We start from the raw sequence: 19,912 nt of genomic DNA on the forward strand, positions 1-19,912 counted from the left end.
GAAGCTGGTTGAGATAATGATGAAGCTGGTTGAGAGAATGATGAAGCTGGTTGAGAGAATGATGAAGCTGGTTGAGAGAATGATGAAGCTGGTTGAGAGAATGATGAAGCTGGTTGAGAGAATGATGAAGCTGGTTGAGAGAATGATGAAGCTGGTTGAGAGAATGCCTTGATGAAGCTGGTTGAGAGGAACACCTGTTAATTGAAATGCATTCCAGGTGACTACCTCATGAAGCTGGTTGAGAGAATGCCAAAAGTATGTAAAGCTGTCAAGGCAAAGGGTGGCTATTTGAAGAATTTCGAAGATAAAATATATTTAGAATCTATTTTTTGGTTACTACATGATACCATGTGTGTTATTTGATGTCTTCACTATTATTCTACAATGTGTAACATTTTCTAAATAATCCCTTGAATGTTTTGACTGGTAGTGTGTTTGTGTTTGTGTGTGTGTGTGTGTGTGTGTGTGTGTGTGTGTGTGTGTGTGTGTGTGTGTGTGTGTGTGTGTGTGTGTGTGTGTGTGCGAAACTGTGTTGCAATGGCAGGTAACCTAGTGGTTAGAGCGTTGGACTAGTAACCGAAAGGTTGCAAGATCGAATCCCCGAGCCGACAAGGTACAAATCTGTCATTCTGCCCCTGAACAAGGCAGTTAACCCACTGTTCCCAGGCCGTCACTGAAAATAAGAACTGACTTGCCTAGTTATATAAAGGTAAAAGAAATGGTCTCGTTAGCAGTACATGAACTTGTTAGTGTAATCTGTAGGTTAGCAATGCTATCAGTGGGGTTTGAAAACAGCACCCCTTGTGTTCATTGCCGGCATTACTGAATATCCCGCGATGGTCTGGTCTGGATACGGCCAATGCCTTGATACCTTCATCTACTTCCTGAGTTTTAGGAAATTCTAACCTATCCCTTATTAGCAGTGGAAGTCTCTATGGTTAGTATCAGTTCAAGTTGATGGACTGCATCAAGCCAGGTGTGTGTGTGTGTGTGTGTGTGTGTGTGTGTGTGTTTACGTTAAGCCTGAGGAATCTCATGTTTAATCAATTCTGATCTAAAAAATTTTAAAAAATGTTTTGTTGAAAATTCCCAAACTTTACACTGCGCCTCTGTTGTCCAACTTGAGGTATTTTAGGGTTCGTTTCACAGGGCTAGTTGAAAGTCCAGGAGTAGGTTTAACCTGGATCTGAGCAACGAGCTCTTAACATATTACATTTTCTATGCCCATCTTTGAAACAGGGTTAATAAGGATTCTTTGATTTATCTGGTTCAATGTGTTCAATGTGTTCTGTGTTTGAAGATGTGTGTTTCCTGTCTCTGCAGAACAAAGCAGGAGAGATGACCTGGAAGCTCTAGGTCACATGTTTATGTACTTCCTGCGAGGCAGTCTGCCCTGGCAAGGCCTGAAGGTAGGAACAAACCTGTTTTACTGACCTTAACAACTAAACCGCTAAGGTTAAGGTAGCCTTTTTCCCTTATGCAGATGTGAAATGTCCTCACCAAGGAGATTTTTCTTTGTTTTACTCGTCTTTTTGGGGAATTTCAGTTCCCCCGATGAGTATACAGGAACAAGACCACACTAACAGAGTCCCCTCTGTCTATACACTATATATCCAGTAAATTTGGAAAGTATTCAGACCCCTTGACCTTTACAGTTGGAGTGTTATTCTAAAATGCATTAATTAAATACATATATTTTTTCCCCCTCATCAATCTACACACAATTCCCCATAATGACATCACAATTCCCCATAATGACATCACAATACCCCATAATGACATCACAATACCCCACAATTCCCCATAATGACAAAGCAAAAACAAAGCACACGGAGCATTGGCACATACTTCTGATAATGTGGGTTTTGTTGCTCAAAGGTCCAGTAACTATCATGTTAGGACCGCTACTGTCAGACTGTCTGTCAACTAGACCTCACTACTTTATCAGTCTAGACAGACACGCAGCCTTCAGGCACAGATCTCCATCTCACATCGTTGTTTCCGCGTGCCAGGGCGTTGTTTCCGTGTGTCCGGGCGTTGTTTCCGCGTGCCCGGGCGTTGTTTCCGCGTGCCCGGGCGTTGTTTCCGTGTGCCAGGGCGTTGTTTCCGCGTGCCCGGGGCGTTGTTTCCGCGTGCCCGGGCGTTGTTTCCGCGTGCCCGGGCGTTGTTTCCGCGTGCCCGGGCGTTGTTTCCGCGTGCCAGGGCATTGTTTCCATGTGCCAGTGCAGCAGAACCTTTCTCGTGACTAAGTACTGACTCTCTTAATCATCCAAATGAACCTACATTATCTCTTACACTACCTCCCTCCCTCTCTCCCTCCCTCCCTCCCCTTCTCTCCCTCCCTCCTTCCACTCTCCCTCCTTCCACTCTCCCTCCCCCTCCTTCCACTCCTTCCCTCCTCCTCCCTCCCTCCCTCCCTCCTTCCACTCTCCCTCCCTCCCTCCTTCCACTCTCCCTCCCTCCCTCCTTCCACTCCCCTCCCCCCTCCTTCCCTCTCCTCCCTCCTTCCACTCTCCCTCTCTCCCTCCCTCCTTCCACTCTCCCTCTCTCTCTCCCTCCTTCCACTCTCCCTCTCTCTCTCCTCCTTCCACTCTCCCTCTCTCCCTCCCTCCTTCCTCTCTCCCTCCCTCCCTCCTTCCACTCTCCCTCCTCCCTCCTTCCACTCTCCCCTCTCTTCCACTCTCCCTCCTTCCACTCTCCCTCTCTCCCTCCCTCCTTCCACTCTCCCTCCCTCTTCCCTCTCCCCCTCTCCCTCCCTCTCTCCTCTCCCTCCTTCCCCTCCTCCTCCCTCTCTCCCTCCCCTCCTTCCACTCTCCCTCTCTCCCTCCCTCCTTCCACTCTCTCTCCCTCCCTCCTTCCACTCTCCCTCTCTCTCTCCCTCCTTCCACTCTCCCTCTCTCCTCCCTCCTTCCACTCTCCCTCTCTCCCTCCCTCCTTCCACTCTCCCTCCCTCCCTCCTTCCACTCTCCCTCTCTCCCTCCTTCCACTCCCTCCCTCTTCCACTCTCCCTCCTTCCACTCTCCCTCTCTCCCTCCCTCCTTCCACTCTCTCTCCCTCCCTCCTTCCACTCTCTCTCCCTCCCTCCTTCCACTCTCCTCCCTCCCTCCTTCCACTCTCCCTCTCTCCCTACTTCCACTCTCCCTATCTCCCTCCCTCCTTCCACTCTCCCACTCTCCCTCCCTCCCTCCTTCCACTCTCCCTCTCTTCCACTCTCCCTCCTTCCACTCTCCCTCCCTCCTTCCTTCCACTCTCTCTCCCTCCCTCCTTCCTTCCACTCTCTCTCCCTCCCTCCTTCCTTCCACTCTCTCTCCCTTCTTCCACTCTCCCTTCTTCCACTCTCCCTCCTTCCACTCTCCCTCCTTCCACTCTCCCTCCTTCCACTCTCCCTCCCTCCCTCCTTCCACTCTCCCTCCCTCCCTCCCTCCTTCCACTCTCTCTCCCAGGCAGACACTCTGAAGGAGCGCTATCAGAAGATAGGAGACACCAAGAGAACCACGCCCATCGAGGTGCTGTGTGAGAGCTTCCCAGGTCTGGGTCTCTTCTCTTTGTGCTTCTTTCTGTCCCACTTCTAGTTCCTTTCAGTACTTTAGGTTATCCTGCTGGTTAGGAGTAAATAACTACGTAACACCTGAAATATTGGAAAGGTATTTCATTGTGTTTTTCCTACCTGTATTTAATGTGTTTTTCTCCTTGTTGAAGAGATGGCCAACTACCTGTATTTAATGTGTTCTCCTTGTTGAAGAGATGGCCACCTACCTGTATTTAATGTGTCTTTCTCCTTGTTGAAGAGATGGCCAACTAGCTGTATTTAATGTGTATTTCTCCTTGTTGAAGAGATGGCCAACTAGCTGTATTTAATGTGTCTTTCTACTTGTTGAAGAGATGGCCACCTACCTGCGTTATGTGGGTTCTCCTTGTTGAAGAGATGGCCACCTACCTGCGTTATGTGGGTTCTCCTTGTTGAAGAGATGGCCAACTACCTGTATTTAATGTGTCTTTCTCCTTGTTGAAGAGATGGCCACCTACCTGTATTTAATGTGTCTTTCTCCTTGTTGAAGAGATGGCCACCTACCTGTATTTAATGTGTCTTTCTCCTTGTTGAAGAGATGGCCAACTACCTGTATTTAATGTCTTTCTCCTTGTTGAAACTCTTCAACTACCTGTATTTAATGTGTCTCTTTGTTGAAGAGATGGCCACCTACCTGCGTTATGTGGGTTCTCTGGACTTCTTGGAGAAGCCGGACTACGACTACTTACGGAAACTCTTCACCGACCTCTTCGATAGCAACGGCTACATCTTTGATTACGAGTACGACTGGGTCGGCAAGCCACTGGTCAGTCCCTGGTATTACCCCTCAGTCCTAATATACGAGTTATATGAGTACGACTGGGTCGGCAAGCCACTGGTCAGTCCCTGGTATTACCCCTCAGTCCTAATATACGAGTTATATGAGTACGACTGGGTCGGCAAGCCACTGGTCAGTCCATATCTCTACTATTAATGCTCTGTCTCTGCAGGACAACGGGCCCCATGTATCAGCATGCATATCATTGATATACAGTGCCTTGCGAAAGTATTCGGCCCCCTTGAACTTTGCAACCTTTTGCCACATTTCAGGCTTCAAACATAAAGATATAAAACTGTATTTTTTTGTGAAGAATCAACAACAAGTGGGACACAATCATGAAGTGGAACGACATTTATTGGATATTTCAAACTTTTTTAACAAATCAAAAACTGAAAAATTGGGCGTGCAAAATTAAAGTTAATACTTTGTAGCGCCACCTTTTGCTGCGATTACAGCTGTAAGTCACTTGGGGTATGTCTCTATCAGTTTTGCACATCGAGAGACTGAAATTTTTTCCCATTCCTCTTTGCAAAACAGCTCGAGCTCAGTGAGGTTGGATGGAGAGCATTTGTGAACAGCAGTTTTCAGTTCTTTCCACAGATTCTCGATTGGATTCAGGTCTGGACTTTGACTTGGCCATTCTAACACCTGGATATGTTTATTTTTGAACCATTCCATTGTAGATTTTGCTTTATGTTTTGGATCATTGTCTTGTTGGAAGACAAATCTCCATCCCAGTCTCAGGTCTTTTGCAGACTCCATCAGGTTTTCTTCCAGAATGGTCCTGTATCTTCCCATCAATTTTAACCATCTTCCCTGTCCCTCCTGAAGAAAAGCAGGCCCAAACCATGATGCTGCCACCACCATGTTTGACAGTGGGGATGGTGTGTTCAGGGTGATGAGCTGTGTTGCTTTTACGCCAAACATAACGTTTTGCATTGTTGCCAAAAAGTTCAATTTTGGTTTCATCTGACCAGAGCACCTTCTTCCACATGTTTGGTGTGTCTCCCAGGTGGCTTGTGGCAAACTTTAAACGACACTTTTTATGGATATCTTTAAGAAATGGCTTTCTTCTTGCCACTCTTCCATAAAGGCCAGATTTGTGCAATATACGACTGATTGTTGTCCTATGGACAGAGTCTCCCACCTCAGCTGTAGATCTCTGCAGTTCATCCAGAGTGATCATGGGCCTCTTGGCTGCATCTCTGATCAGTCTTCTCCTTGTATGAGCTGAAAGTTTAGAGGGACGGCCAGGTCTTGGTAGATTTGCAGTGGTCTGATACTCCTTCCATTTCAATATTATCGCTTGCACAGTGCTCCTTGGGATGTTTAAAGCTTGGGAAATCTTTTAGTATCCAAATCCGGCTTTAAACTTCTTCACAACAGTATCTCGGACCTGCCTGGTGTGTTCCTTGTTCTTCATGATGCTCTCTGCGCTTTTAACGGACCTCTGAGACTATCACAGTGCAGGTGCATTTATACGGAGACTTGATTACACACAGGTGGATTGTATTTATCATCATTAGTCATTTAGGTCAACATTGGATCATTCAGAGATCCTCACTGAACTTCTGGAGAGAGTTTGCTGCACTGAAAGTAAAAGGGGCTGAATAATTTTGCACGCCCAATTTTTCAGTTTTTGATTTGTTAAAAAAGTTTGAAATATCCAATAAATGTCGTTCCACTTCATGATTGTGTCCCACTTGTTGTTGATTCTTCACAAAAAAAATACACTTTTATATCTTTATGTTTGAAGCCTGAAATGTGGCAAAAGGTCGCAAAGTTCAAGGGGGCCGAATACTTTCGCAAGGCACTGTACATGGGATTCACGTGTTTACTAAATTAGATGAGTTTATCAGAAAGGTAACAACAATAGTTAATGATGACCTTTATGGAGTTAATGAGACCTTTAACCCCTCAGAAGTCCTATTGGCTGTTTAGTTAATGATGACCTTTAACCCCTCTCCTCAGTGCAGTCCTATTGGCTGTTTAAATGATGACCTTTAACCCCTCTCCTCAGTGCAGTCCTATTGGCTGTTTAGTTAATGATGACCTTTAACCCCTCTCCTCAGTGCAGTCCTATTGGCTGTTTAGTTAATGATGACCTTTAACCCCTCTCCTCAGTGCAGTCCTATTGGCTGTTTAGTTAATGATGACCTTTAACCCCTCTCCTCAGTGCAGTCCTATTGGCTGTTTAGTTAATGATGACCTTTAACCCCTCAGTACACTCCTATTGGCTGTTTAGTTAATCATGACCTTTAACCCCTCTCCTCAGTGCAGTCCTATTGGCTATTTAGTTAATGATGACCTTTAACCCCTCAGTACACTCCTATTGGCTGTTTAGTTTTAATCATGGCCTTTAACCCCTCTCCTCAGTACACTCCTATTGGATATTTAGTTAATGATGACCTTTAACCTCTCTCCTTAGCCTACTCCCATTGGTCCAGTCCCCAGTGAGACCCTCCTACAGTCCAGCAGTAGAGACAAGGCAACGCAGCAGACCAAAACCAGGTAGGACACACACACACACACACACACACACACACACACACACACTGAAGACCCAGTCCTTGATGAAGAACAGCTACTTCAGTTTCTCTTGATAGACTGACTTACAGCAAAACTGACAGAATAATTTTCTGAGGGAAAAAGCTCAACATTTTTTCATTCAAATTTCACACGTCATTCTCTGCGTTAGCTGAATTTGACATTTAGTGTTACGAACATAACTGTAGCCAGGCTATATTAAAGAGACCAGAAACAGACTGGTACCCAGGCTATATTAAAGAGACCAGAAACAGACTGGTACCCAGGCTATATTAAAGAGACCAGAAACAGACTGGTACCCAGGCTATATTAAAGAGACCAGAAACAGACTGGTACCCAGGCTATATTAAAGAGACCAGAAACAGACTGGTACCCAGGCTATATTAAAGAGACCAGGAAACAGACTGACCAGAAACAGACTGGTACCCAGGCTATATTAAAGAGACCAGAAACAGACTGGTACCCAGGCTATATTAAAGAGACCAGAAACAGACTGGTACCCAGGCTATATTAAAGAGACCAGAAACAGACTGGTTTCAGTCTCTGACAGCCAGCTTGTTCAGCCGTTTGTGCATGTCACGTGCACTCTCCCCCCCCCCCCCCCACGTCACCACACTGCCCCTCAGGTCTGTCTGTCTGTGTCCTCTGGTTGAGCACTGTCTTAAGTAGCTGTCTTAACTGCTTCTGCACAAGAGGGAAAAGACACAACCTCTTTAAACTGAATTGTTTTGTTTCTTTCCTTTTACACTCCTCCCTCTCCTTCCTCTTTTACCATCTCCTCCATCTCTCTTCTTCCACCCTTTATTTCTCCCCCTTCGTCCTGTCCTCCCTCCATCTCTCCCTCTTTGTCCTGTCCTCTCTCCCTCTTTGTCGTGCCCTCCCTCCATCTCTCCCTCTTTGTCCTGTCCTCTCTCCATCTCTCCCTCTTTGTCTTGCCCTCCCTCCATCTCTCCCTCTTTGTCTTGCCCTCCCTCCATCTCTCCCCCTTCGTCCTGTCCTCCCTCCATCTCTCCCTCTTTGTCTTGCCCTCCCTCCATCTCTCCCTCTTTGTCTTGCCCTCCCTCCATCTCTCCCCCTTCGTCCTGTCCTCCCTCCATCTCTCCCTCTTTGTCCTGTCCTCTCTCCCTCTTTGTCTTGCCCTCCCTCCATCTCTCCCTCTTTGTCTTGCCCTCCCTCCATCTCTCCCTCTTTGTCTTGCCCTCCCTCCATCTCTCCCCCTTCGTCCTGTCCTCCCTCCATCTCTCCCTCTTTGTCTTGCCCTCCCTCCATCTCTCCCTCTTTGTCCTGTCCTCTCTCCCTCTTTGTCTTGCCCTCTCTCCCTCTTTGTCTTGCCCTCCCTCCATCTCTCCCTCTTTGTCTTGCCCTCCCTCCATCTCTCCCTCTTTGTCTTGCCCTCCCTCCATCTCTCGCTCTTTGTCTTGCCCTCCCTCCATCTCTCCCTCTTTGTCTTGCCCTCCCTCCATCTCTCCCTCTTTGTCTTGCCCTCCCTCCATCTCTCGCTCTTTGTCGTTGCCTCCCTCCATCTCTCCCTCTTTGTCCTGTCCTCTCTCCCTCTTTGTCTTGCCCTCCCTCCATCTCTCCCTCTTTGTCCTGTCCTCTCTCCCTCTTTGTCTCCATCTCTCCCTCTTTGTCCTGTCCTCTCTCCCTCTTTGTCGTGCCCTCCCTCCATCTCTCCCTCTTTGTCCTGTCCTCTCTCCCTCTTTGTCTTGCCCTCCCTCCATCTCTCCCTCTTTGTCCTGTCCTCTCTCCCTCTTTGTCTTGCCCTCCCTCCATCTCTCCCTCTTTGTCTTGCCCTCCCTCCATCTCTCCCCCTTCGTCCTGTCCTCCCTCCATCTCTCCCTCTTTGTCTTGCCCTCCCTCCATCTCTCCCTCTTTGTCCTGTCCTCTCTCCCTCTTTGTCTTGCCCTCTCTCCCTCTTTGTCTTGCCCTCCCTCCATCTCTCCCTCTTTGTCTTGCCCTCCCTCCATCTCTCCCTCTTTGTCTTGCCCTCCCTCCATCTCTCGCTCTTTGTCTTGCCCTCCCTCCATCTCTCCCTCTTTGTCTTGCCCTCCCTCCATCTCTCCCTCTTTGTCTTGCCCTCCCTCCATCTCTCGCTCTTTGTCGTGCCCTCCCTCCATCTCTCCCTCTTTGTCCTGTCCTCTCTCCCTCTTTGTCTTGCCCTCCCTCCATCTCTCCCTCTTTGTCCTGTCCTCTCTCCCTCTTTGTCTCCATCTCTCCCTCTTTGTCCTGTCCTCTCTCCCTCTTTGTCGTGCCCTCCCTCCATCTCTCCCTCTTTGTCCTGTCCTCTCTCCCTCTTTGTCTTGCCCTCCCTCCATCTCTCCCTCTTTGTCCTGTCCTCTCTCCCTCTTTGTCTTGCCCTCCCTCCATCTCTCCCTCTTTGTCCTGTCCTCTCTCCCTCTTTGTCCTGTCCTCTCTTCCCTTGCTGTCACACCAGTCGCCAGAACCCAAAGGAAGTGAGTCCCAGCCCACTCCAGTGACCAATAGGGAGCTGCTGGGGTCTCATCTAACAGCTGATAGGCTGGGGGGCTCCGTCCAGGTACTGGGCAGTGGTTGTAGTCCCTCGATGATAAACACTGTCTTCATTCTTTCTACTGTATGTCTTTCTTTTCCATTTTCTCTTTGCTCTGTTCTTTCCTCGCTCCTTTTTCTGTTGTTTCTTTTGCACAAGGTCTCTATTTCAGTCACTTCCCTATAGGCTGAAACCTTATTCAATCACACTTAACCGGCCCAACGTGTCTGTATAGTACCCACAATGCTCTGGTTTCTTCTTCACGTGTCTAGTATTTTCAGCATCTCTCCTCAGAAAACGTAGCGTTTTACCAATCCATCTCACGGTGTTATTAACTGGCTTCTTTTCTATTGACAGGAACTCTGTTAACTTCTGCTTCACTTTATAAAGTGCTATTTTTTGTCATCAACTAGCTAAAGTTATACAGTTCCTGTAGTCTAGTTTGCACGCAATTAGTGCTGTTGTCCCACTAATACCCTGGTGTCTGGCTCGCCGTCGGTCCCCATCGTTTGGAGTTAGCTGAACGGCCTGCAATTCCGATACCGGGATCGATATGACAACTACCAGTGAAAATGGAGGGCGCCAAATTCAAACAGAAATCTCATAATTACAATTCCTAAAACATACATGTGTCTTATATCATTTTAAAGCTATTCTCGTTGTTAATCCCACCAAAGTGTCCGATTTCAAATAGGCTTTTCAGCGAAAGCACCACAAACGATTTTGTTAAATCTCCACCGAACCACAATAAGCACAGCCATTTTCCAGCAAAATATAGCATTCACAAAAAGCATAAATAAAGATAATTCAAGGTTAGTGATTCATTTTATCTTCATCAGATGACACTCATAGGACTTCATGTTACACAATACGTTTTGTTTGATAAAGTTCATATTTGAAAAAATCTGAGTTTACATTGGCGCGTTAGATTCACTAGTTCCAAAAACATCCAGTGATTTTGCAGAGAGCCACATTGTTTCAACAGAAATACTCATCATAAATGTAGATGATAATACAAGTTATACACATGGAATTATAGATATACCTCTCCTTAATGCAACCGCTGTGTCAGATTTTTTTTTTAAAGTTTACGGAAAAAGCAACCCATGCAATAATCTGAGACGGCCCTCAGAACAGTAGCCAAATTAGCCTCCATGTTGGAGTCAACAGAAACCAGAAAATACATGATAAATGTTTCCTTAACTTTGATGAACTTCATCAGAATGCAGTCCTAGGAATCCCAGGTCCACAATAAATGCTTGATTTGTTCGAAAATGTCTGTTATTTATGTCCAATTAGCTACTTTGGTTAGTGGGTTTGGTAAACAATTCCAAAGTCACAAAGCGCGTCTACTATAACGTGACGAAATGTCCAAAAGTTCCGTAACAGTCAGTAGAAACATGTCAAACGATGTACTGAATTAGAATGATGTTTACATGCATCTTGAATAACGTAAAGTCAACAACACAATAGAAAAGTCTATATGAGGTGAGATAAGGGAGGTAAGGCAATAAATAGGCCATTGTGGCAAAATAATTACAATTTAGCAATTAAACACTGGAGTGAATAGATGAGCAGATGTGCAAGTAGAGATACTGGGGTGCAAAAGAGCAAGAACAATATATATGTGTGTGTATATATATTGTGTGATATGAGTAATGAAAGATATGTAAACATTAGTAAAGTGGCATGGTTTAAAGTGTCCAGTGATTGGGTCTCAATGTGGGCAGCAGCCTCTCTGAGTTAGTGGTGGCTGTTTTAACAGTCTGATGGCCTTGAGATAGAAGCTGTTCTTCAGTCTCTCGGTCCCAGCTTTGATGCACCTGTCATAATTCTTCAGCCTCCTGAGGTTGCAGAGGTGCTTCTGCTCCTTCTTCACCACACTGTCTGTCTACCATTTCAGTTTGTCTGTGATGTGTACGCAGAGGAACTTAAAACTTTCCACCTTCTCCACAGCTGTGCCAGGCAATCTCTACAGACAAACATTGGCAGTAGAATGGGCTTTACTGAAGAGCTCAGTGACTTTCAATGGGCAACGTCATAGGATGCCACCTTTCCAACAAGTCAGTTCCTCAAATTTCTGCCCTGCTAGAGCTGCCCTGGTCAACTGTAAGTGCTGTTATTGTGAAGTGGAAACGTCTTGGAGCAACAACGGCTCAGCCGCGAAGTGGTAGGCCACACAAGCTCACAGAAAGGGACCGCTGAGTGCTGAAAAAATCATCTGTACTCATTTGCAACTCACTACTGACTTCCAACCTGCTTCTGGAAGCAACATCATCACAAGAACTGTTCGTCGAGAGCTTCATGAAATGGGTTTCCGTGGCCGAGCAGCCGCACACAAGCCTAAGATCACCATGCGCAACGCCAAGCGTCGGCTGGAGTGGTGTAAAGTTTGCCGCCATTGGACTCTGGGTCAGTGGAAACTCTGGAGTGATGAATCACGCTTTACAATCTGGCAGTATGACAGACAAATCTGGGTTTTGACGGATGCCAGGAGAACGCCCCAATGCACAGTGCCAACTGTAATTTTGGTGGAGGAGGAATAATGGTCTGGGGCTGTTTTCATGGCCCCTTAGTTCCAGCGAAGGGAAAATCTTAACACTACAGAATACAATGACGTTCTAGACGAATCTGTGCTTCCAACTTTGTGGCAACAGTTTGGGGAAGACCCTTTCCTGTTTTCAGAATGACAATGCCCCCGTGCACAAAGCGAGGTCCATCAGAAATGGTTTGTCGAGATTAGTGTGGAAGAACTTGAATGGCCTGCACAGAGCCCTGACCTCAACTTCATCAATGCTGACTGCGAGCCAGGCCTAGTCACCCAACATCAGTACCTCAATGGAAGCAAGTCCCCCGCAGCAATGTTCCAACATCTAGTGGAAAGCCTTCCCAGAAGAGTGGAGGCTGTTATAGCAGCAATGTTCCAACATCTAGTGGAAAGCCTTCCCAGAAGAGTGGAGGCTGTTATAGCAGCAATGTTCCAACATCTAGTGGAAAGCCTTCCCAGAAGAGTGGAGGCTGTTATAGCAGCAATGTTCCAACATCTAGTGGAAAGCCTTCTCAGAAAAGTGGAGGCTGTTATAGCAGCAATGTTCCAACATCTAGTGGAAAGCCTTCTCAGAAGAGTGGAGGCTGTTATAGCAGCAATGTTCCAACATCTAGTGGAAAGCCTTCCCAGAAGAGTGGATTGGCTGTTAACATCTAGTGGAAAGCAGCAATGTTCCAACATCTAGTGGAAAGCCTTCCCAGAAGAGTGGAGGCTGTTATAGCAGCAATGTTCCAACATCTAGTGGAAAGCCTTCCCAGAAGAGTGGAGGCTGTTATAGCAGCAATGTTCCAACATCTAGTGGAAAGCCTTCTCAGAAGAGTGGAGGCTGTTATAGCAGCAATGTTCCAACATCTAGTGGAAAGCCTTCCCAGAAGAGTGGAGGCTGTTATAGCAGCAATGTTCCAACATCTAGTGGAAAGCCTTCCCAGAAGAGTGGAGGCTGTTATAGCAGCAATGTTCCAACATCTAGTGGAAAGTCTTACCAGAAGAGAGGAGGCTATTATAGCAGCAATGTTCCAACATCTAGTGGAAAGCCTTCCCAGAAGAGTGGAGGCTGTTATAGCAGCAATGTTCCAACATCTAGTGGAAAGCCTTCCCAGAAGAGTGGAGGCTGTTATAGCAGCAATGTTCCAACATCTAGGGGAAAGCCTTCCCAGAAGAGTGGAGGCTGTTATAGCAGCAATGTTCCAACATCTAGTGGAAAGCCTTCTCAGAAGAGTGGAGGCTGTTATAGCAGCAATGTTCCAACATCTAGTGGAAAGCCTTCTCAGAAGAGTGGAGGCTGTTATAGCAGCAATGTTCCAACATCTAGTGGAAAGCCTTCTCAGAAGAGTGGAGGCTGTTATAGCAGCAATGTTCCAACATCTAGTGGAAAGCTTTCCCAGAAGAGTGGAGGCTGTTATAGCAGCAATGTTCCAACATCTAGTGGAAAGCCTTCCCAGAAGAGTGGAGGCTGTTATAGCAGCAATGTTCCAACATCTAGTGGAAAGCCTTCCCAGAAGAGTGGAGGCTGTTATAGCAGCAATGTTCCAACATCTAGTGGAAAGCCTTCTCAGAAGAGTGGAGGCTGTTATAGCAGCAATGTTCCAACATCTAGTGGAAAGCCTTCCCAGAAGAGTGGAGGCTGTTATAGCAGCAAACGAGAGAACAAGTCCATATTAATGCCCATGATTTTTGAATTAGATGTTGGAGGAGCAGGTGTCCACATACTTTTGGTCATGTAGTTTAGTGTTAGTGACATGACATATATTTATGACCACAGTAAGCCACCATTTTCTAACATCTAACTTTCCATGATGCTCCCCTGCAGGTGATGAGTTCGACCAATGGGGAGCTGAATACAGACGATCCGACTGCGGGCCACTCCAACGCCCCCATCACCGCCCCGGCCGAGGTGGAGGTGGCCGACGACACAAAGTAAGATGGACGCCCTTCGTCCCCTCGTCCTTCCTCTGTCCCTCCTTCCCCCGCACCCCCCCTTCCTCTGTCCCTCCTTCCCCCGCACCCCCCTTCCTCTGTCCCTCTTCCTCCGTCCACCCGCCCCTAGCCCCCCCTCTCCTCTCCCTCCGTCTCCTCTGCTGTTATAGCCTCCGTCTCCTCTGCCCTCCGTCTCCTCTGCCCTCCTCCTCTGCTCCTCTGCCCTCCGTCTCCTCTGCCCTCCGTCTCCTCTGCCCCCCGTCTCCTCCGCCCTCCGTCTCCCCTCCGTCTCCTCCGTCTCCTCTGCCCTCCGTCTCCCCTCCGTCTCCTCTGCCCTCCGTCTCCTCTGCCCTCCGTCTCCTCTGCCCTCCGTCTCCTCTGCCCTCCGTCTCCTCTGCCCTCCCTCCGTCTCTCCTCTGCCCTCCGTCTCCTCTGCCCTCCGTCTCCTCTGCCCCGTCCGTCTCCTCCGTCTCCTCTGCCCTCCGTCTCCTCTGCCCTCCGTCTCCTCTGCCCTCCGTCTCCTCCCCTCCGTCTCCTCTGCCCTCCGTCTCCTCTGCCCTCCGTCTCCTCTGCCCTCCGTCTCCTCTGCCCTCCGTCTCCTCTGCCCTCCGTCTCCTCTGCCCTCCGTCTCCTCCCCTCAATGTCTCCTCTGCCCTCCTCCCGTCTCCTCCGTCTCCTCCCCTCCGTCTCCTCTGCCCTCCGTCTCCTCTGCCCTCCGTCTCCTCTCCGCCCTCCGTCTCCTCTGCCCTCCGTCTCCTCTGCCCTCCGTCTCCTCTGCCCTCCGTCTCCTCTGCCCTCCGTCTGCCCTCCGTCTCCTCTGCCCTCCGTCTCCTCTGCCCTCCGTCTCCCTCTGCCCTCCGTCTCCTCTGCCCTCCGTCTCCTCTGCCCTCCGTCTCCTCTGCCCTCCGTCTCCTCTGCCCTCCGTCTCCTCTGCCCTCCGTCTCCTCTCCGTCTCCTCCGTCTCCTCTGCCCTCCGTCTCCTCTGCCCTCCGTCTCCTCTGCCCTCCGTCTCCTCTGCCCTCCGTCTCCTCTGCCCCGTCCCTCTCCTCTGCCCTCCGTCTCCTCTGCCCCCGTCTCCTCTGCCCTCCGTCTCCTCTGCCCTCCGTCTCTCCTCTGCCCTCCGTCTCCTCTGCCCTCCGTCTCCTCTGCCCTCCGTCTCCTCTGCCCTCCGTCTCCTCTGCCCTCCGTCTCCTCTGCCTCCTCCCCCTCCGTCTCCTCTGCCCTCCGTCTCCTCTGCCCTCCGTCTCCTCCCTCCGTCCTCTGCCCTCCGTCTCCTCTGCCCTCCGTCTCCTCTGCCCTCCGTCTCCTCTGCCCTCCGTCTCCTCTGCCCTCCCCCCTCTCCTCTGCCCTCTCCCTCCGTCTCCTCTGCCCTCCGTCTCCTCTGCCCTCCGTCTCCTCTGCCCTCCGTCTCCTCTGCCCTCCCTCCGTCTCCTCCCTCCCGTCTCCTCTGCCCTCCGTCTCCTCTGCCCTCCGTCTCCTCTGCCCTCCGTCTCCTCTGCCCTCCGTCTCCTCTGCCCTCCGTCTCCTCTGCCCTCCGTCTCCTCCGTCTCCTCTGCCCTCCGTCTCCTCTGCCCTCCGTCTCCTCTGCCCTCCGTCTCCTCTGCCCTCCGTCTCCTCTGCCCTCCGTCTCCTCTGCCCTCCGTCTCCTCTGCCCTCCGTCTCCTCTGCCCTCCGTCTCCTCTGCCCTCCGTCTCCTCTGCCCTCCGTCTCTCCCCTCCGTCTCCTCTGCCCTCCGTCTCCTCTGCCCTCCGTCTCCTCTGCCCTCCGTCTCCTCTCTCCTCTCCCTCTCTCCCTCCGTCTCCTCTGCCCTCCCGTCTCCTCTGCCCTCCGTCTCCTCTCCTCTGCCCTCCGTCTCCTCTCCCTCCGCCCTCCGTCTCCTCTGCCCTCCGTCTCCTCTGCCCTCCGTCTCCTCTGCCCTCCGTCTCCTCTGCCCTCCGTCTCCCTCCGCCCTCCGTCTCCCCTCTGCCCTCTCCGTCTCCTCTGCCCTCCCGTCTCCTCCGCCCTCCCCTCCGTCTCCTCTGCCCTCCGTCTCCTCTGCCCTCCGTCTCCTCTGCCCTCCGTCTCCTCTCTGCCCTCCGTCTCCTCCCCCTCCTCTGCCCTCCGTCTCCTCTCTCCTCTGCCCTCCGTCTCCTCTGCCCTCCGTCTCCTCTGCCCTCCGTCTCCTCTGCCCTCCGTCTCCTCTGCCCCCGTCTCGTCTCCTCTGCCCTCCGTCTCCTCTGCCCTCCGTCTCCTCTGCCCTCCGTCTCCTCTGCCCTCCGTCTCCTCTGCCCTCCGTCTCCTCTGCCCCTCCGTCTCCTCTGCCCTCCCGTCTCCTCTGCCCTCCGTCTCCTCTGCCCTCCGTCTCCTCTGCCCTCCGTCTCCTCTGCCCTCCGTCTCCTCTGCCCTCCTCCTCTGCCCTCCGTCTCCTCTGCCCTCCGTCTCCTCTGCCCTCCGTCTCCTCTGCCCTCCCACTCCGTCTCCTCTGCCCTCCGTCTCCTCTGCCCTCCGTCTCCTCTGCCCTCCGTCTCCTCTGCCCTCTCTCCTCTGCCCTCCGTCTCCTCTGCCCTCCGTCTCCTCTGCCCTCCGTCTCCTCTGCCCTCCGTCTCCTCTGCCCTCCGTCTCCTCTGCCCTCCGTCTCCTCTGCCCTCCGTCTCCTCTGCCCTCCGTCTCCTCTGCCCTCCGTCTCCTCTGCCCTCCGTCTCCTCCGCCCTCCCCTCCGTCTCCTCTGCCCTCCGTCTCCTCTGCCCTCCGTCTCCTCTCTCCGCCCTCCCCTCTCTCTGCCCTCCGTCTCCTCTGCCCTCCGTCTCCTCTGCCCTCCGTCTCCTCTGCCCTCCGTCTCCTCCCTGCCCTCCGTCTCCTCTGCCCTCCGTCTCCTCTGCCCTCCCTCCGTCTCCTCTGCCCTCCGTCTCCTCTGCCCTCCGTCTCCTCTGCCCTCCGTCTCTCTCTGCCCTCCGTCTCCTCTGCCCTCCGTCTCCTCTGCCCTCCGTCTCCTCCGCCCCGTCTCCTCTGCCCTCCGTCTCCTCTGCCCTCCGTCTCCTCTGCCCTCCGTCTCCTCTGCCCTCCGTCTCCTCTGCCCTCCGTCTCCTCTGCCCTCCCGTCTCCTCCGTCTCCTCTGCCCTCCGTCTCCTCTGCCCTCCCGTCTCCTCTGCCCTCCGTCTCCTCTGCCCTCCGTCTCCTCTGCCCTCCGTCTCCTCTGCCCTCCGTCTCCTCTGCCCTCCGTCTCCTCTGCCCTCCGTCTCCCTCCCTCCGTCTCCTCTGCCCTCCGTCTCCTCTGCCCTCCCTCTGTCTCCTCTGCCCTCCGTCTCCTCTGCCCTCCGTCTCCTCTGCCCTCCGTCTCCTCTGCCCTCCGTCTCCTCTGCCCTCCGTCTCCTCTGCCCTCCGTCTCCTCTGCCCTCCGTCTCCTCTGCCCTCCGTCTCCTCTGCCCTCCGTGCCCTCTGCCCTCCGTCTCCTCTGCCCTCCGTCTCCTCTGCCCTCCGTCTCCTCTGCCCTCCGTCTCCTCCGCCCTCTGCTGCCCTCCGTCTCCTCTGCCCTCCGTCTCCTCTGCCCTCCGTCTCCTCTCTGCCCTCCGTCTCCTCTGCCCTCCGTCTCCTCTGCCCTCCGTCTCCTCCGTCTGCCCTCCGTCTCCTCTGCCCTCCGTCTCCTCTGCCCTCCGTCTCCTCTGCCCTCCGTCTCCTCTGCCCTCCGTCTCCTCTGCCCTCCGTCTCCTCTCCGTCCGTCTCCTCTGCCCTCCGTCTCCCCTCTGCCCTCCGTCTCCTCTGCCCTCCCCTCCGTCTCCTCTGCCCTCCGTCTCCTCTGCCCTCCGTCTCCTCTGCCCTCCGTCTCCTCCGTCTCCTCTGCCCTCCGTCTCCTCTGCCCTCCGTCTCCTCTGCCCCTCCTCCCTCCGTCTCCTCTGCCCTCCGTCTCCTCTGCCCTCCGTCTCCTCTGCCCTCCGTCTCCTCTGCCCTCCGTCTCCTCTGCCCTCCGTCTCCTCTCTCCTCTGCCCTCCGTCTCCTCTGCCCTCCGTCTCCTCTGCCCTCCGTCTCCTCTGCCCTCCCGTCTCCTCTGCCCTCCGTCTCCTCTGCCCTCCGTCTCCTCTGCCCTCCGTCTCCTCTGCCCTCCGTCTCCTCTGCCCTCCGTCTCCTCTGCCCTCCGTCTCCTCTCTGCCCTCCGTCTCCTCTGCCCTCCGTCTCCTCTGCCCTCCGTCTCCTCTGCCCTCCGTCTCCTCTGCCCTCCCCGTCTCCTCTGCCCTCCGTCTCCTCTGCCCCTCCCCTCCTGCCCTCCGTCCTCTGCCTCCGCCCTCCGTCTCCTCTGCCCTCCGTCTCCTCTGCCCTCCGTCTCCTCTGCCCTCCGTCTCCTCTGCCCTCCGTCTCCTCCCTCCGTCTCCTCTGCCCTCCCCGCTCTCCTCTGCCCTCCGTCTCCTCTGCCCTCCTCTGTCTCTCCTCTGCCCTCCGTCTCCTCTGCCCTCCGTCTCCTCTGCCCTCCGTCTCCTCTGCCCTCCCTCCGTCTGCCCTCCGTCTCCTCTGCCCTCCGTCTCCTCTGCCCTCCGTCTCCTCTGCCCTCCGCCCTCTCTCTCTGCCCTCCGTCTCCTCTGCCCTCCGTCTCCTCTGCCCTCCGTCTCCTCTGCCCTCCGTCTCCTCTGCCCTCCGTCTCCTCTGCCCTCCGTCTCCTCTGCCCCTCCGTCTCCTCTGCCCTCCGTCTCCTCTGCCCTCCGTCTCCTCTGCCCTCCCGTCTCCTCTGCCCTCCGTCTCCTCTGCCCTCCGTCTCCTCTGCCCTCCGTCTCCTCTGCCCTCCGTCTCCTCTGCCCTCCCTCCGTCTCCTCTGCCCTCCGTCTCCTCTGCCCTCCGTCTCCTCTGCCCTCCGTCTCCTCTGCGTCTCCTCTGCCCTCCGTCTCCTCTGCCCTCCGTCTCCTCTGCCCTCCGTCTCCTCTGCCCTCCGTCTCCTCTGTCTCCTCTGCCCTCCGTCTCCTCTGCCCTCCGTCTCCTCTGCCCTCCGTCTCCTCTGCCCTCCGTCTCCTCTGCCCTCCGTCTCCTCTGCCCTCCGTCTCCTCTGCCCTCCGTCTCCTCTGCCCTCCGTCTCCTCTGCCCTCCCGTCTCCTCTGCCCTCCCGTCTCCCTCCGCCCTCCGTCTCCTCTGCCCTCCGTCTCCTCTGCCCTCCTCTGCCGTCTCCTCTGCCCTCCGTCTCCTCTGCCCTCCGTCTCCTCTGCCCTCCGTCTCCTCTGCCTGCCCTCCTCTGCCCTCTCCTCTGCCCTCCGTCTCCTCTGCCCTCCGTCTCCTCTGCCCTCCGTCTCCTCTGCCCTCCGTCTCCTCTGCCCTCCGTCTCCTCTGCCCTCCGTCTCCTCTGCCCTCCGTCTCCTCTGCCCTCCGTCTCCTCTCTCCGTCTGCCCTCCGTCTCCTCTGCCCTCCGTCTCCTCCTGTCCCTCCGTCTCCTCTGCCCTCCGTCTCCTCTGCCCTCCGTCTCCTCTGCCCTCCGTCTCCTCTGCCCTCCGTCTCCTCTGCCCTCCGTCTCCTCTGCCCTCCGTCTCCTCTGCCCTCCGTCTCCTCTGCCCTCCGTCTCCTCTGCCCTCCGTCTCCTCTGCCCTCCGTCTCCTCTGCCTCCGTCTCCTCTGCCCTCCGTCTCCTCTGCCCTCCGTCTCCTCTGCCCTCCCGTCTCCTCTGCCCTCCGTCTCCTCTGCCCTCCGTCTCCTCCGCCCTCCGTCTCCTCTGCCCTCCGTCTCCTCTGCCCTCCGTCTCCTCTGCCCTCCGTCTCCTCCCTCCGTCTCCCTGCCCTCCGTCTCCTCTCCTCTGCCCTCCTCTGCCCGTCTCCTCTGCCCTCCGTCTCCTCTGCCCTCCGTCTCCTCTGCCCTCCGTCTCCTCTGCCCTCCGTCTCCTCTGCCCTCCGTCTCCTCTGCCCTCCGTCTCCTCTGCCCTCCGTCTCCTCTGCCCTCCGTCTCCTCTGCCCTCCGTCTCCTCTGCCCTCCGTCTCCTCTGCCCTCCGTCTCCTCTGCCCTCCGTCTCCTCTGCCCTCCGTCTCCTCTGCCCTCCGTCTCCTCTGCCCTCCGTCTCCTCTGCCCTCCCGTCTCCTCTGCCCTCCGTCTCCTCTGCCCT

At 53.5% G+C, this 19,912-nt stretch overlaps 1 pseudogene; it reads left to right on the top strand.

Annotated features, from left to right (window-relative positions):
• Positions 1-13,874, top strand: part of LOC115117869 (casein kinase I-like) — a 58,396-nt pseudogene extending 44,522 nt beyond the window's left edge.
• The last annotated feature ends 6,038 nt before the right edge of the window (positions 13,875-19,912 follow it).

Source organism: Oncorhynchus nerka, linkage group LG20 (genome assembly GCF_034236695.1).
Source record: "Oncorhynchus nerka isolate Pitt River linkage group LG20, Oner_Uvic_2.0, whole genome shotgun sequence".
NCBI classification, from domain to species: Eukaryota; Metazoa; Chordata; class Actinopteri; order Salmoniformes; family Salmonidae; genus Oncorhynchus; species Oncorhynchus nerka.